Genomic DNA, 18,358 nt, shown 5'->3' on the forward strand with positions numbered 1-18,358 from the left:
TTACGTACAAAAGAATACCTCTCAGCAATGAAAACTATGTCACCAGGCCCGTACCAGCATAATGAGTGGATTGAGGCACGGTGATTCTAAGTGAAAAAAGTCACACAGAAAAAGAAACATCATAAGGTACCACTAATACATGGAATGCGAACTTGGCTACACATGAACTGAATTACAAAACAGAACAGGGTCTCATGTTTAGAAAACCAACTTATGCTTGCTTAAGGGGGAAGGTGAGTTGGGGTGCTGCATAACACCAGAGTTTGAAATTAGCAGAGATACCATTCCATAAGCTAAATATGTAATAGACAAGACCTACCCCTTGCTCAAGGAAATGGACTCAACAATGAGGTATCACCTCATACCTGGTAGAATGGGCATCATCAGAAAATCTACAAACAAAAAATGCTGGAAAGGGTGTGGAGAAAAGGAACCCTCTTCCACTATTGTTGGGAATATAAATTGATACAGTCACTATGGAGAACAATATGGAGTTTCTTAAGAAAGTAACAGTAGAATTACCATATGATACAGCAATCCCAGTTCTGGACATATACCCAGACAAAACCATAAATCAAAAAGAGACATTCACCGCAATGTTCATTGCCTCACTCTTTACAATATCGAGGTAATGGAAGCAACCTAAATGCCCACAGACAGACGAATGCATAAAGCTGTGGTACATATATAAAATGGAATATTACTAAGCCATGAAAAGGAATGAAATTGGGTCATTTGTAGAGACGTCGATAGATCTAGAGAGTGTCATACAGAGTGAAGTAAGTCAGAAAGAGAAAAACAAATCTTGTATATTCATGCATATATGTGGAACCTAGAAAAACTGTACAGGTTAACCATTTTGCAAGGCATAAATAGAGCAACAGATGTAGACAACAAACGTATGGACAACAAGGGGGGAAAGCTGTTGTGGGGGTGGTGGTGGGAGGAGTTGAGAGACTGGGATTGGCATGTATACATTTATATGTATAAAATAGATAACCAATAAGAACCTGCTGTATAAAAATATAAAATAAAATTCAAAATTAAAAAGAAATAAAATTTAAAAAATAAAACAGAAAAAACAATTATTCCCTTCACATACATGTATTTATATGAATAAATTATTTCCATGCTTATATCTGTAAATACAAAAAAGAGGAATAAAATCTACCTTGAACCAAAAATGAAAAAGAGAAAAAGAAACACAGAACCCACCAGTTCCACAGAGGAAACCCGTATCAGGGCACTTGCTCCAGTTGTAAACAATTCTGAAGTTGGTCAGTGGTGGGGAATCGTCTCCCATTCAGCCAGCAGCCCCCACGCAACAAGCGTCCTCATTGCAAAGCTGGGGCACCGTGCCGAGGCATCTGTGAGTAAACGTGAGCTGAGCCCCAGGCCAGTTGCTGCTGAACTATTCCCACCCGTCCCAGGTAAAACACCTGAATATATACAAGGACTTGAAAGCCTAGAGGAAGGGCCATAGAGCCACACGAGTGACAGCATGCCGGCCGACTTGGTGCCTGCAGGCCAGCCAGGATGATCCTGGCCCTGGGTGCTCTTCTGGAAGATTTCCATTTCCCTGCCTGAGATACCCGTCCTGTCCCTGCCCCCACTGCTTTTTTCCTTCCTCACCTCTGCCCAGGGAGAAATTCCAGCAGCAGGTATAGGTGACACATCCTCTTCTTTAGCAGGTGGCAGCCTGGCAACTGCTGCAGAAAGTCCAGCAGAGCCCCACTCACACTGGGCCACCCACAAAGCCGTGGCCTCTCACTCCCTCCCACCAGCCCAGCCCCGAGACTGCTGACAGGGCAGAGAAAATGGCATCAGGCACGGCTGCAGGGCCTCTTGCTGCCTGGAGTGGTATTTATATTGATCTCAACCCAGGCACACCTGGGGAGGGCTGGCCGGCATGGTAAGGCTGCCCAGGTCAGCCAATCATCACCCCTCAGGGGCTCACAGCTGCAGAAAATGGAACTTGCTGAACCGGCCAGGTCCAAGGAACAGGTGTGGGCTCCTGAGAGTCAGGATAGACAAGGGGCTGCAGCTTTGGCTTGTTTTCTAATCATTTTATCTGGCCCATGAGTGGGAGACAACTTCAAGAAAACCCTCTCCTAATGAGAGGAACCCAGGAGTCAGGGAGAGGAGGGGTGGGTGGTGGTTGGAGACAGAGGCCTGGTGCCCCGGGTGCAGTGGAAGTCTCTGGAAGACCAGGTGGAGGGAGGCCGCACAGAGTGATGCCCAGGGTCACAGACCTGTCGCAGCTGCTGTTTGTTAGTTCAAGTCCTGCTCTGAGGTGCTCTGTGTCAGCTCTGAGCGACAGGTGAGCTGGGGGTGCTCTGCAATGAGGGCTATGTGCACGGTTCCTGTGTGCCCAGCCCTGCCACGGTACCTGCAAGGGTAGCTCTGTATCCTGGGAGGGGCCTGACCACGAGAGCCCCGTGGGCTGGGGTGGGGGTGGGGTACCTGCCCAGGTGAGCTCCATATTCTGGGATTGGTCTGACCACGAGAGCCCCATGGGCTGCTGGGGACCTGGTAAAGGATGTCAGGACAGTCAGTGAAGCCACCGAGGATATACCTCCAGCTGCTCCTAATTCCTACACCCTGCTGGTCATTCTACCAACCACCAGGACATGGTATTCTGTATTAGTCTTCAATGATGCCTTCTTTTGTATTCCATTAGTCCCAGAGTCACAAGAAATTTTGGCTTGTGAGTGGCAGGACTCAACATACAACTAAAACAATACTTCCGGGCCGTCTTGCCCCAAGGGTGCAAAAATTCCCACACCATCTTTGGGGAAAGCTTAGCTAAAGACCTAAAAGTTCTACCTCTGGAAAAGGAAACCCTCCTTCAGTACACAGACGACATTCTGATCGCCAGCCCTACTAAGGAGGCCTCTGAACTACCAAGCCAATAAAGGATAGAAGTTGTCCAAGAAAAAGCTCAAATATCACAGACTGCGGTGACCTGCCTGGGCTTCATTCTCACAGAAGGTCGGAGAAGTCCATCCCAGGAAAGGAAAGAAACCATTTTCAGCCTTACCCCTTTCTAAAACTAGAAGACAGCTTAGGGGTTCCTGGGGAGGCCAGGGTTTGCTGCTTCTGGATCCCTAACTACAGTCCACTAGCTGGGCCTCTATATGAAACACTGAAAGGAAAAGATGATGATCCTTTTGAATAGAATCCAGAAGTGGCCTTTCAAGAATGGAAAGAGCAGTCAATTCAGACCCTTGCCCTGGAACTCCCTAATTTAGCTAAACCCTTTGACCTTTACATTCCCAGTGAAAGGTGAATCGCCATTGGAGAATTAGTGCAAAAACTGGGACCACTTGAAATGGAACAATGCAAGAATGCCATCCAGGTAGGATAAACTACGGTCACCAAGGGGCTTGGCCCACTGCCACATCTGGCCAAGATACTGGCGGTATCTAAAAACCTGGAAATCAGCAGCCCCAAAGGCCACCTCCCTCCTAAGGGAAAAGGACCCCACGTGGTGATCCTAACCACCAACCATGCCCTGAACTTGCAGGGTTCGCTCTGTGGGCACACCAACCTCGAGTGAGGAGGCCTTCCAACTCCAACATCCAGAGAGATAACCGGGGGCAACAGGGCACCATGACGACTCATGTGAACATCACTTGACCTGGAGTTTCTCTCATAAAACAACAAGAGTGTGTCCCAAAAGAATAGACTACTGCTTGCAGGACATACTGCACCCAGAGGGGAGCTAATAATCTTGGCGGGGGAACCGTATATCACACTGTCACCATAGAAAAGCCTACAGACACCGTGATGATGGTGGCCAATGAGACCGGCTGGACTTCTGTTTACTTCAAAAGGCTGCTGACTCAGTGGCCATCATGGTCCTTGATCACCACTGACCCTGGACTGTCTGGGAGTTGAGCGGGCAGGGCTCTGACACCTGGTGCTCTTTGTATGTTAATTCAGGGACCTAATTGAAGAAAGCGCAGACTACTGGTCAGAGCATCTAGGCTGGCAGAAACGGTCAGCCTAAGGTGGCCGAACAAATGTGGGGCGGGGTGAAACCGGCCCCCACAGCGTCTCTGCACATCTCTTTCCTGGACCCTTAAAGGTCATTAGAATCTATAACACTTCCAATGCTGGTGCTCAGGTGGACGAGCAGGGAGGCAGGGGGCCTGGGGACAATCAACGTCACCTGGAGGCTGCTGGGGAGAAGCTCTGACCCTCGCCCCCGGGTATGAGGGCTCCCAACTCAGCACTCAGCAGTTACAGAAGAAGGGTCTGCACCCTCAGCACTCCAAGAATGAGGAACGGGACAAAAGGCAGAGGAGGGGTTTGTCCCCAGCAAAGCCCATTAAAAATCCCTGGGAGATAAAAATAGAATCTGGGCAATAAAGTCAAGTCTAACCTTTTTTATCCTTTGTGCTTTGTCTAATTTCATGTGCTCCTGGGGTCCCGCATGCAGAGGTTCCACACCCGGCACTTCAGACCAGATTTCCTAGTGCAGAATGGCTGGGACGACACCTCAGCTCCTGGGGCCCAGTGCAGACTCCGCGATATAGAGCCTGAGCTGCAGCCAACCCGGCCCTCGAGAGCTCCGCCCCCTCCCTCCCACTGACTCTGACAGGATCTCTACACAACAGCCCAGCCCACAGCCCACGGGGTAGTGCATGCTCTCACCTCTCCATTCTCTGATCAAAATATAAAGTTTCCTTTGCTTGTGAACCAAACTCAGTCTCGATCTGTTGGCCCCAATGACACTGGGCAGGGGGACACTTGTTGGGGTCCACTCTGGAGGATCAGTAACAGAAATTGAGACTATTGTAACCTCAATGAACAGATGTGTGAGCCAAACTGTAGTTAACATAGAACAGTGTATAAGGCTCGGGTAAAATAAGATGTTTCTAACACTTCCATTTGATATTTCCATCACTTTATTATAAGCAAGTTCAGTGAAAAGGTTTGTCTTATTTGTCAGGTCAATATTAGAGAAACGAAGTGATTTCTTTCCAAGGATGTACATCTAATAATCTTGGTTAAAGCTTCAATCTTGTTTTAAATGCTTTTCCATTGAAAATGATACCTCTCTTTCAGCTCCCCCATTTCTGAGAAGTATAAAATCTTATAATTTATTATTACCAAAGGAGAAAGGTGGGAGGAGGGATAAATTAACAGTTTGGGATTAACACATACACACTGCTATGTATAAAATAGATCATCAACAAGGAACTACTGTATAGCACAGGGAACTACACTCAACATTTTGCTATAACCTATAAGGGGAAATAATCTGAAAAAGAATAGATATTTTTATTGACATCATCTATCAATGACAGTTAAAGTGTAACCTAAGGGAAGCTGGTGGTGAGTGCTTCTGACCCTGAAGACTTCAATCATCTAAAGTTTGGACTCTGCCTACTTCCCAAGGCCCTTAATGAACATATGTGTAGCCGTAGCTTAAAAAATTCCCCAGTTTGGGTTTCGGGGAGACACTGATTTTGAAAAAGCCCTGGTGTTCTCCTTACATGAATGGGACTCTTCCTACTGCTAAAACATGTCTGTCACACCCAGAGGATGGTATACCGTCTGATCGGGAAGAGTTTGGAAAAGGCATCTCATCTCCTCATCTCCTGGTGCTCGGGTTCACCCCTCCAGCGTCTTTACTAACAGTCTCCCCACTTGGAGATGTCAGCACTGTCAACATCCTGTTGCGTACAGTTTGGAATTTGTCCAGAGGATGAAGCGGAAGGATGAGGAACAATGAGAGACAAGTCCTAGGTGTTCAGACAGGCACATGTCACTCTAATTTCCAATCAGGAAGACGAATTGACCAAAGGCTAGGGTTGCCCATGGAAACAGTATAGGGCTTGAGGAAATCCCGCTGCTTTGTGGCCAGTTCCCATAAACACAAGTTGAACAATGGAACTCAGGGGCAGTAAAATTCACGAAACTGCAGAGTTGAAAATATCCATCACTGAAAAATGTCTTGAGGAAAGTCAGAGAAAAGGACTTGTAAGCAAGGGAGAATGGCAGGAAAGGGATTTGAGGAGGTAGAAAGGACTCGCCATTAAGCACAAGAAAAGGAGCTGAACATTGCCAACATTGCAGTTGGCCAAAAAGGGTGTATGCGTTTTTTTCTGTATATATTCAAGAAAAGGGCATACACTTTTTTAGCCAACCAAACAGGTGGGCACTGGAAGTCAATACTACAAAAGATATCACTTCGCATCAGTCAGAAGAGCCATCCTCATAAAGCGTAAACAACAGAAATGCAGGACAGGGCAAGGAGAAGAGGGAGCCCTGTGAGACTTATAGTGGAAATGTATATTGCCAACGGCCATTCTGGAGAAGTGTATTGTGTTTACTAAAGCATCTAAAAAATGAGCTACAGAGCATAGGGCAATTGCACTCATGGGCGTATATCTTGGGAAAAACAAAAATCGAGAGGACACAGGCACCCCAATGTTTACCCCCTCTCTGTTTAAAAGATCCTCGACTAGGATATAACTTAAATGTCTCTGGAGAGAAAAAATGGATAGAGATGTGGTACTTAGGTAGAGTGGAATATTATTCAGCCTGGAAATCAATGAAATATGGCCAGTTGTAACAACTCCGGAGGAGTTACGTATGATCATTCTAAGTGACATAATTCAAAAAGAAAAAGACACATATCATAAGATATCACTTAAAGGTGGAATCCAAAATGGCTACACATGAAATAAATTACAAAACAAAAACATAGTCAAATATGTAGAAAACACGCATAAGGCTGCTAAACGGGAAAGGTGGGGAGGGGTGAGGCATCATCCAGGAGGTTGAAATTAACAAAGATACCATTCCAAATACCAAACTGATAATCAACAAGGCCCACACGGTAGCTAAAAGAACTGCACTCAGCACACTCAAGTCACCGGAAAAGAATATATACGACTGGTAAGAATCTGAAAAAGAATTTACTGATGTCTCTCTGTACGTGAATCAAGTGGATGTACAGCAGCAAGAAACAGAGCTTTGAAAATCAGCTGTAACCAATATAGTAATAAATTGAAAAAAATAAACGACAGAGAGACAGAGAAAACCTCTTACAACTTTTCCTCAGGGACGGTGATGCAACATGGATTGAACACATCTAGACCCACAGCAGGATGAGACATAAGGCTGGAAACTGTTTGCACTAAGAGAAATGTGAGGTTGGGTGAGGAAATGCACACCCTTTAAAGTAATACTACCTGGTACCCATTCAATGGGTCCCAAATCTGCAGGTTCAAGGGATCTTCCTACAGCTAAAACATGCATGGAAAACCCAGAGGACTGTACACCATGTGATCGGGAGATGTGTCTAAAATGCAGCTCATTTATCCTCTCCTGGTGCTCCTGTTCACCGTTCCAGCCACGTTACTTAGAATCTGCCCACTTGGAGAATCAGCACATTTCAACTTCTGTTTCACACATTTTGCAAATTGTGAGGAGGATGAACGGGAAGAGGGGGAACCAATTAGAGAATAGTTGTAGGGGTTTGGACGGGCACATATCACTCTAATTTCCCATTAAGAATAAGAATTGAAAAAAGGCTCAGCCCGCCTCGCCGGAGCCAAAATAGGGCCTGAAGCAATCCTGCGGGTTTGAGGCCAGCTCACAAAAGAGCAACTTAAAAAATGGAGCTCAGGGTCACTGCAATTCACAAACCTGCAGAGTTATAAATGAAAACTAACGTCCAAAAATATGTTGAGGTAAGGCAAAGAAGAGGATCTGAATGCAAGACAGAATTGCAAGAAACAGATTTCAAGAGATAGATTGGACTCGTCTTTAAAGCACATGAAAAGCGGCAGAATTTCGACAATGATGCAGTTGGCCCAAAAGGGCGTATGCATTTTTTCCTGATTATATCCAGGAAAAAACGCATACGCACTTTATGGGCAACGAAGCAAGCAAGCAATGCAAATGTGCACAACAAAGAAGTCTCATTTCCCACTGGTCAAAAGGGCCATCCTAAAAATTTGTAAAAACCAGAAATGCAGGACAGGCCATGGAGAACAGGGAGCCTTTATACGCTGATGGGCAGTGTGTGAACTGCCGAGAGCCACTCTGGAGAAGTGTATGGTGGTTCCTAAATCATCTAAAAAACAGAGCTACAGAGCATAGGACACTTCCAATCATGGGAGTATATCTAGGGAAGTCTAAAAATCAACAAGACACAAGCACACCACAGTTTAGGGCTACTCTGTTTACAAGAACCTCAACTTCAGTACACCTTAAATATCCCAGGAAAGAGAACAATGGATAAAGAAGATGTGGTACTTATGTACAATGGAATATCTCTTCACTATGAAATCAATGTAATAAGGCTAGTAGAAGGATAAAGAGTGGATTTAGGTCCGATAATACTACTTGAAATAAGTCAAACAGAAAAAGAAACATATCATAAGATATCACTTATACAGGGAGGGTAAATATGGCTGCACAAGAAATGAATTACAGAACAGAACAGTGTCTCACATGTAGAAAACACACTTATGTCAGCTTAAGGGGAAAGGAGAGGTGGGGTGATGCATAAAACCAGAGTTTGAAATTAGCACAGATACCGTTCAATAAACCAAATAGATATTAGACAAGATCTACACCTTGCTCAATGAACTGGCCTCAACACACCCTATACACCGCAGAGAAATATATCTGAGTAATAAGAATCTTAAAACCCATGTATTGATATATCTCCATAAGGGAATCAAGTGTGTGCAGAGCGGCACAAACACAGCAGTGAAAATGAGCTAAACCCCATTATAGAAATAAATTTTAAAAACAAAACGCAGAAACAATGAAAGAGAGAAAAATTCTTACAAAATTTGCTCAGGGGCTGTGATGCAACCTGGATTGACCACATATAAACCCACAGCTGGATAAGACATAAGGCTGGACACTTGGGGCTGAGAGGATTGGTGAGCTTTGGTGAGCAACTGCCAAAAGTTTAATGCAATACTTCATGCTACTCATTCCAAGGGTCCCAAAACTCCAGGTTGAAGGGAATCTTCCTACAGCTAAACCATGCTTGGGAAACCCAGCGACTGGTATACCATATGATCGGGAAAGGTTTCTAAAACACACCTCATTTTTCCTCTCCTGGGGCTCCGGATCGACATTCCAGCCGCTTTACTAACAATATCCCCACATGGAGAGTCAATGCCTTTAAGTTCTGGTATCGCACAGTCTGCAGTTAGTGCGGAGGATGAATGGGAATAGGGGGAACCAGTGAGAAACTAGCTGTAGCAGTTTCAATGGGCACATGTCACTCTAATTTCACATCAGTAAGAAGAATAAACCAAAGGCACAGCAAGGTGCCCCAGAAGAAGAATAGGGCCTGAAGGAATCCTGTGGTTATGAGGCAAGATCACAAAAATAAGAGCTGAAAAATGGAGCTAAGGGCCACTGCAATTCAAAAACCTGCAGAGTTATAAAGGCCAACTATTTTCAAAAACTATATTGAGATAAGGCTATGAAGAGGCATTGAAAGCAAGGCACAATTGCAGGAAACCGATTTCAGGAGGTAGACTGGAATTGCATTTAAAGCATAGGAAAAGAGGCAGAACGTCGACAATGATGCACTTGGTCAAAAAGGGCGTATGCGTTTTTTCCTGAATATATTCAGGAAAAAACGCATACGCCCTTTTTGGCCAACCAAGCAAGCTTGCAAAGGAAATCTGCACTACAATGAAGTCTCACTTCCCCCCGGTCAAAAGGGCCATCTGAAAAAAGTGTAAAATCCAGAAAGGCAGGACAGGCCATGGAGAACTGGGAGCCTTGTCATGCTGATGGGCGGAATGTAAATTGCCAACAGCCACTGGGGAGAAGTGTATGGTGTTTTCTGAAACATCTAAAAAACAAAGCAACAGAGCCTAGGGAACTTCCACTTATGGTCCTATAGCTTAGGGAAATTAAAATCAAAAAGACACAGCCACCCCAAAGTTTGGGACGGCTCTATTTACAAGAACCTCGTTTACTGTACAAGTTCAATATCACAGAAAGCAAAAAATGGATAAAGAAGTTGTGGTACTTACGTACAATGCAATGTCACTCAGCAATGAAATCTATGTCATCAGGCCAATAGCAGCATAATGAGAGGATTCAGCTATGATGATCCTAACTGAAACAAGTCACACAGAAAAAGAAACATCATAAGATATCACTAATACACGGAATGTAAACATGGCTACACAGGAACTGGATTACAAAACAGAAGAGGGTCTCAAATTTAGAAAACCAACTTATGCTTGCTTAAGGGGAAAGTTGAGTTAGGGTGCTGCATAAAACCAGAGATTGAAATGAGCACAGATAAAGTTCCTTAAGCCAAATATGTAATAGAAAAGAGCTACTCCAAGCTCAACGAAATTGACTCAACACCCCATATTAAACGCCTAAGAATTTACCTGACTAGTAAGTATCTTAAAACCTATGGATTGCTATGTCTCCGAAAGAGAATCAAGCGTGTGTACAGGGCCATAAACGCAGCAGTGATAGGACTGGAGAGGTTCGGTGAGCAAATGAAGACCCTTTGAAATAATATTGCATGGTACCCATTCCACAGGTCTCAACTCTCCAGGTTTAAGGGATTCTTCCTTCAGCTAAAACATGCATGTGGAACCCAGAGTATGATAAACCGTGTGATTGGGAGACATGTTCAAATATGTCTCAGTTCTCGTCCCCTGGTACTCGGGTGCAACATTCCAGACGCTTTACTAACACTCTCCCGACTTGCAGAGTCAGTGCTTTTAACCTCCTGTTTGGCCCAGTTTGCAATTTCTGCAAAAGATGAACAGGAATAGGGAGAATCAATGAGAGACTAGCTGGAGGTGTCTGGAAGGGCAAATTTAACTCTCATTTCCCACCAGGAAGAGGAATTAAACAAAGGCTCAGCGTGTCATGCCGGAACCAGATTAGGGCCTGAAGCAATCCTGCGGTGTTGCGGCCAGCTCACAAGAAAGCGAGTTGAAGAAAGGAGCTCAGGGGCACTGTAATTCACAAACCTGCAGAGTTATAAATGACAGCTATCGTCCAAAAATATACTGAAGTAAGGCTGCCAAGAGGACTTGAAAGCGGGGCAGAATTGCAGGAAACCGATTTCAGGAGGTACACTGGAATTGCATTTAAAGCATAGGAAAAGAGGCAGAACGTCGACAATGATGCACTTGGACAAAAAGGGCGTATGCGTTTTTTCCTGAATATATTCAGGAAAAAACGCATACGCCGTTTTTGGCCAACCAAGCAAGCTTCCAAAGGAAATCTGCACTACAATGAAGTCTCACTTCCCCCTGGTGAAAAGGGCCATCTGAAATAATTGTAAAATCCAGAAAGGCAGGACAGGCCATGGAGAACTCGGAGCCTTGTTATGCTGATGGGCGGGATGTAAGTTGCCAACAGCCACTCGGGAGAAGTGTATGGTGTTTCCTGAAACATGTAAAAAACAAAGCAACAGAGCCTAGAGCACTTCCACTTATGGTCCTGTAGCTTAGGGAAATTTAAATCAAAAAGACACAGCCACCCCAAAGTTTGGGACAGCTCTGTTTACAAGAACCTCGTTTACGGTACAAGTTCAATATCGCAGAAAGCGAAAAATGGATAAAGAAGTTGTGGTACTTACGTACAATGCAATATCACTCAGCAATGACATCTATGTTATCGGGCCCGTAGGAGCATAATGAGTGGATTCAGGTATGATGATTCTAACTGAAATAAGTCACACAGAAAAAGAAACATCATAAGATATCACTAATCCACGGAATGTAAACTTGGCAACACAGTAACTGGATTACAAAACAGAACAGGGTCTCAAATTTAGAAAACCAACTTATGCTTGCTTAAGGGGAAAGATGAGTTGGGGTGCTGCATAAAACCAGAGATTGAAATGAGGACAGATAAAGTTCCTTAAGCCAAATATGTAATAGACAAGAGCTACTCCTTGCTCAATGAAATGGTCTCAACACCCCATATTAAACGCCTAAGAATGTACCCGACTAGTAAGTATCTTAAAACCTATGGATTGCTATGTCTCCGAAAGAGAATCAAGTATGTGTACAGGGGCATAAACGCAGCAGTGATAGGATTGGAGAGGTTCGGTGAGCAAATGAAGACCCTTTGAAGTCGTATTGCATGGTACCCATTCCACGGGTCTCAACTCTCCAGGTTTAAGGGATTCTTCCTTCAGCTAAAACATGCATGTGGAACCCAGACTATGATCAACCATGTGATCGGGAGACGTGTTCCAATATGTCTCAGTTCTCGTCCCCTGGTACTCGGGTGCAACATTCCAGACGCTTTACTAACACTCTCCCGACTTGGAGAGTCAGTGCCTTTAACCTCCTATTTGGCCCAGTTTGCAATTTCTGCGGAAGATGAACAGGAATAGGTAGGACCAATGAGAGACTAGCTGGAGGTGTCTGGACGGGCAAATTTAACTGTCATTTCCCACCAGGAAGAGGAGTTAACCAAAGGCTCAGCATGCAGTGCCGGAACCTGATTAGGGCCTGAAGCAATCCTGGGTGTTGCGGCCAGCTCACAAGAAAGCGAGTTGAAGAAAGGAGCTCAGGGGTACTGTAATTCACAAACCTGCAGAGTTATAAATGACAGCTATCGTCCAAAAATATACTGAAGTAAGGCTGCCAAGAGGACTTGAAAGCGGGGCAGAATTGCAGGAATCCGATTTCAGGAGGTAGACTGGAATTGCATTTAAAGCATAGGAAAAGAGGCAGAACGTCGACAATGATGCACTTGGCCAAAAAGGACATATGCGTTTTTTCCTGAATATATTCAGGAAAAAACGCATACGCCCTTTTTGGTCAACCAAGCAAGCTTGCAAAGAAATCTGCACTACAATGAAGTCTCACTTCCTCCGGGTCAAAAGGGCCATCTGAAAAAAGTGTAAAATCCAGAAAGGCAGGACAGGCCATGGAGAACTGGGAGCCTGGTTATGCTGATGGGCGGGATGTAAATTGCCAACAGCCACTCAGGAGAAGTGTATGGTGTTTCCTGAAACATCTAAAAGACAAAGCAACAGAGCCTAGGGCACTTCCACTTATGGTCCTATAGCTTAGGGAAATTAAAATCAAAAAGACACAGCCACCCCAAAGTTTGGGACGGCTCTGTTTACAAGAACCTCGTTTACGGTACATAATCATTATCGCAGAAAGTGAAAAATGGATAAAGAAGTTGTGGTACTTACGTACAATGCAATATCACTCAGCAATGAAATCTATGTCATCAGGCCCGTACCAGCATAATGAGTGGATTCAGGTATGATGATTCTAACTGAAATAAGTCACACAGAAAAAGAAACATCATAAGATATCACTAATACACGGAATGTAAACTTGGCTACACAGGAACTGAATTTTAAAACAGAACATGGTCCCAAATTTAGAAAATCAACTTATGTTTGCTTAAGGGGAAAGGTGAGTTGGGGTGCTGCATAAAACCAGAGATTGAAATGAGCACAGATAAAGTTCCTTAAGCCAAATATGTAATAGACAAGAGCTACTCCTTGCTCAACGAAATGGACTCAAAACCCCATATTAAACGCCTAAGGATGTACCTGACTAGTAATATCTTAAAATCTATGGATTGCTATGTCTCCGAAAGAGAATCAAGCATGTGTAGAGGGGCATAAACGCAGCCGTCATAGGATTGGAGAGGTTCGGTGAGCAAACGAAGACCCTTTGAAGTCATATTGCATGGTACCCATTCCACGGGACACTACTCTCCAGGTTTAAGGGATTCTTCCTTCAGCTAAAAGATGCATGTGGAACCCAGAGTATGATCAACCGTGTGATCGGGAGATGTGTTCCAATATGTCTCAGTTCTCGTCCCCTGGTACTCGGGTGCAACATTCCACACGCTTTACTAACACTCTCCTGACTTGGAGAGTCAGTGCCTTTAACCTCCTGTTTGGCCCAGTTTGCAAATTCCGTGGAAAGTGAACAGGAATAGGGAGAACCAATGCGAGACTAGCTGGAGGTGTCTGGACGGGCAAATTTAACTCTCATTTCCCACCAGGAAGAGGAATTAACCAAAGGCTCAGTGTGCTGTGCCGGAACCAGATTAGGGCCTGAAGCAATCCTGCGGTGTTGCGGCCAGCTCACAAGAAAGCGAGTTGAAGAAAGGAGCCCAGGGGCACTGTAATTCACAAAGCTGCAGAGTTATAAATGACAGCTATCATCCAAAAATATACTGAAGTAAGGCTGCCAAGAGGACTTGAAAGCGGGGCAGAATTGCAGGAAACCGATTTCAGGAGGTAGACTGGAATTGCATTTAAAGCATAGGAAATGAGGCAGAACGTCCACAATGATGCACTTGGCCAAAAAGGGCGTATGCGTTTTTCCCTGAATATATTCAGGAAAAAATGCATACGCACTTTTTGGCCAACCAAGCAAGCTTGCAAAGGAAATCTGCACTACAATGAAGTCTCACTTCCCCTAGGTCAAAAGGGCCATCTGAAAAAAGTGTAAAATGCAGAAAGGCAGGATAGGCCATGGAGAACTGGGAGCCTTGTTATGCTGATGGGCGGGATGTAAATTCCAAACAGCCACTTGGGAGAAGAGTATGGTGTTTCCTGAAACATCTAAAAAACAAAGCAAGAGAGCCTAGGGCACTTCCACTTATGGTCCTATAGCTTAGGGAAACTAAAATCAAAAAGACACAGCCACCCCAAAGTTTGGGACGGCTCTGTTTACAAGAACCTCGTTTACGGTACAACTTCAATATCGCGTAAAGTGAAAAATGGATAAAGAAGTTGTGGTACTTACGTACAATGCAATATCACTCAGCAATGAAATCTATGTCATCAGGCCCGTAGCAGCATAATGAGTGGATTCAGGTATGATGATTCTAACTGAAATAAGTCACACAGAAAAAGAAACATCATAAGATATCACTAATACACGGAATGTAAACTTGGCTACACAGGAACTAGATTACAAAACACAACAGGGTCTCAAATTTAGAAAACCAACTTATGCTTCCTTAAGGGGAAAGGTGAGTTGGGGTGCTGCATAAAACCAGAGATTGAAATGAGCACAGATAAAGTTCCTTAAGCCAAATATGTAATAGACAAGAGCTACTCCTTGCTCAACGAGATGGACTCAACACCCCATATTAAACGCGTAAGACTGTACCTGACTAGTAAGTATCTTAAAACCTATGGATTGCTATGTCTCTGAAAGAGAATCAAGCGTGTGTACAGGGGCATAAACGCAGCACTGATAGGATTGGAGAGGTTCAGTGAGCAAATGAAGACCCTTTGAAGTCATATTGCATGGTACCCATTCCACGGATCTCAAATCTCCAGGTTTAAGGGATTCTTCCTTCAGCTAAAGCATGCATGTGGAACACAGAGTATGATCAACCATGTGATCGGGAGACGTGTTCCAATATGTTTCAGTTCTCGTCCCCTGGTACTCGGGTGCAACATTCCAGACGCTTTACTAACACTCCCCCGACTTGGAGAGTCAGTGCCTTTAACCTCCTGTTTGGCCCAGTTTGCAATTTCTGCGGAAGATGAACAGGAATAGGGAGAACCAATGAGAGACTAGCTGGAGGTGTCTGGACGGGCAAATTTAACTCTCATTTCCCACCAGGAAGAGAAATGAACCAAAGGCTCAGTGTGCCGTGCCGGAACCAGATTAGGGCCTGAAGCAATCCTGCGGTGTTGTGGCCAGCTCACAAGAAAGCGAGTTGAAGAAAGGAGCTCAGGGGCACTGTAATTCACAAATCTGCAGAGTTATAAATGACAGCTATCATCCAAAAATATACTGAAGTAAGGCTGCCAAGAGGACTTGAAAGCGGGGCAGAATTGCAGGAAACCGATTTCAGGAGGTAGACTAGAATTGCCTTTAAAGCATAGGAAAAGAGGCAGAACGTCGACAATGATGCACTGGGCCAAAAAGGGCGTATGCGTATTTTCCTGAATATATTCAGGAAAAAACGCATACGCACTTTTTGGCCAACCAAGCAAGCTTGCAAAGGAAATCTGCACTACAATGAAGTCTCACTTCCCTCAGGTCAAAAGGGCCATCTGAAGAAAGTGTAAAATCCAGAAAGGCAGGACAGGCCATGGAGAACTGGGAGCCTTGTTATGCTGATGGGCGGGATGTAAATTGCGAACAGCCACTCGGGGGAAGTGTATGGTGTTTCCTGAAACATCTAAAAAACAAACCAACAGAGCCTAGGGCACTTCCACTTATGGTCCTATAGCTTAGGGAAATTAAAATCAAAAAGACACAGCCACCCCAAAGTTTGGGACAGCTCTGTTTACAAGAACCTAGTCTACACTACAAGTTCAATATCGCAGAAAGTGAAAAATGGATAAAGAAGTTGTGGTACTTACATACAATGCAATACCACTCAGCAATGAAATCTATGTCATCAGGCCCATAGCAGCATAATGAGTGGATTCAGGTATGATGATTCTAACTGAAATAAGTCACAAGAAAAAGAAACATCATAAGATATCACTAATACACGGAATGTAAACTTGGCTACAAAGGAACTGAATTACAAAACAGAACAGGGTCTCAAATTCAGAAAACCAACTTATGCTTGCTTAAGGGGAAAGGTGAGTTGGGGTGCTGCATAAAACCAGAGATTGAAATGAGCACAGATAAAGTTCCTTAAGCCAAATATGTAATAGACAAGAGCTACTCCTTGCTCAACGAAATGGACTCAAAACCCCATATTAAACGCCTACGAATGTACCTGACTAGTAAGTATCTTAAAAGCTATGGATTGCTATGTCTCCGAAAGAGAATCAAGCGTGTGTACAGGGGCATAAACGCAGCAGTGATAGGATTGGAGAGGTTCGGTGAGCAAATGAAGACCCTTTGAAGTCATATTGCATGGTACCCATTCCACGGATCTCAACTCTCAAGGTGTAAGGGATTCTTCCTTCAGCTAAAACATTCCTTCCTTGAGTTCCACATTCAGTGGAACCCAGAGTATGATCAAACGTGTGATCGGGAGACGTGTTGAAATATGTCTCAGTTCTCGTCCCCTGGTACTCGGGTACAACACTCCAGACGCTTTACTAACACTCTCCTGACTTGGAGAGTCAGTGCCTTTAACCTCCTGTTTGGCCCAGTTTGCAAATTCCGCGGAAGATGAACAGGAATAGGGAGAACCAATGAGAGACTAGCTGGAGGTGTCTGGACGGGCAAATTTAACTCTCATTTCCCACCAGGAAGAGGAATTAACCAAAGGCTCAGCGTGCCATGCCGGAACCAGATTAGGGCCTGAAGCAATCCTGCGGTGTTGCGGCCAGCTCACAAGAAAGCGAGTTGAAGAAAGGAGCCCAGGGGCACTGTAATTCACAAACCTGCAGAGTTATAAATGACAGCTATCGTCCAAAAATATACTGAAGTAAGGCTGCCAAGAGGACTTGAAAGCGGGGCAGAATTGCAGGAAACCGATTTCAGGAGGTAGACTGGAATTGCATTTAAAGCATAGTAAAAGAGGCAGAACGTCGACAATGATGCACTTGGCCAAAAAGGGCGTATGCGTTTTTTCCTGAATATGTTCAGGAAAAAACGCATACGCCCTTTTTGGCCAACCAAGCAAGCTTGCAAAGGAAATCTGCACTACAATGAAGTCTCACTTCCCCCGATCAAAAGGGCCATCTGAAAAAAGTGTAAAATCCAGAAAGGCAGGACAGGCCATGGAGAACAGGGAGCCTTGTTATGCTGATGGCCGGGATGTAAATTCCCAACAGCCACTTGGGAGAAGTGTATGGTGTTTTGTGAAACATCTAAAAAACAAAGCAACAGAGCCTAGGGTACTTCCACTTATGGTCCTATAGCTTAGGGAAATTAAAATCAAAAAGACACAGCCACCCCAAAGTTTGGGATGGCTCTGTTTACAAGAACCTCGTTTACGGTACAACTTCAATATCGCATAAAGGGAAAAATGGATAAAGAAGTCGTGGTACTTACGTACAATGCAATATCACTCAGCAATGAAATCTATGTCATCAGGCCCGTACCAGCATAATGAGTGGATTCAGGTATGATGATTCTAACTGAAATAAGTCACACAGAAAAAGAAACATCATAAGATATCACTAATAAACGGAATGTAAACTTGGCTACACAGGAACTGGATTACAAAACACAACAGGGTCTCAAATGTAGAAAACCAACTTATGCTCGCTTAAGGGGAAAGGTGAGTTGGGGTGCTGCATAAAACCAGAGATTGAAATGAGCACAGATAAAGTTCCTTACGCCAAATATGGAATAGACAAGAGCTACTCCTTGCTCAACGAAATGGACTCAACACCCCATATTAAACGCCTAAGAATGTACATGACTACTAAGTATCTTAAAACCTATGGATTGCTATGTCTCCG

This window comes from Orcinus orca, unplaced genomic scaffold, assembly GCF_937001465.1.
Source record: "Orcinus orca unplaced genomic scaffold, mOrcOrc1.1 scaffold_93, whole genome shotgun sequence".
NCBI classification, from domain to species: Eukaryota; Metazoa; Chordata; class Mammalia; order Artiodactyla; family Delphinidae; genus Orcinus; species Orcinus orca.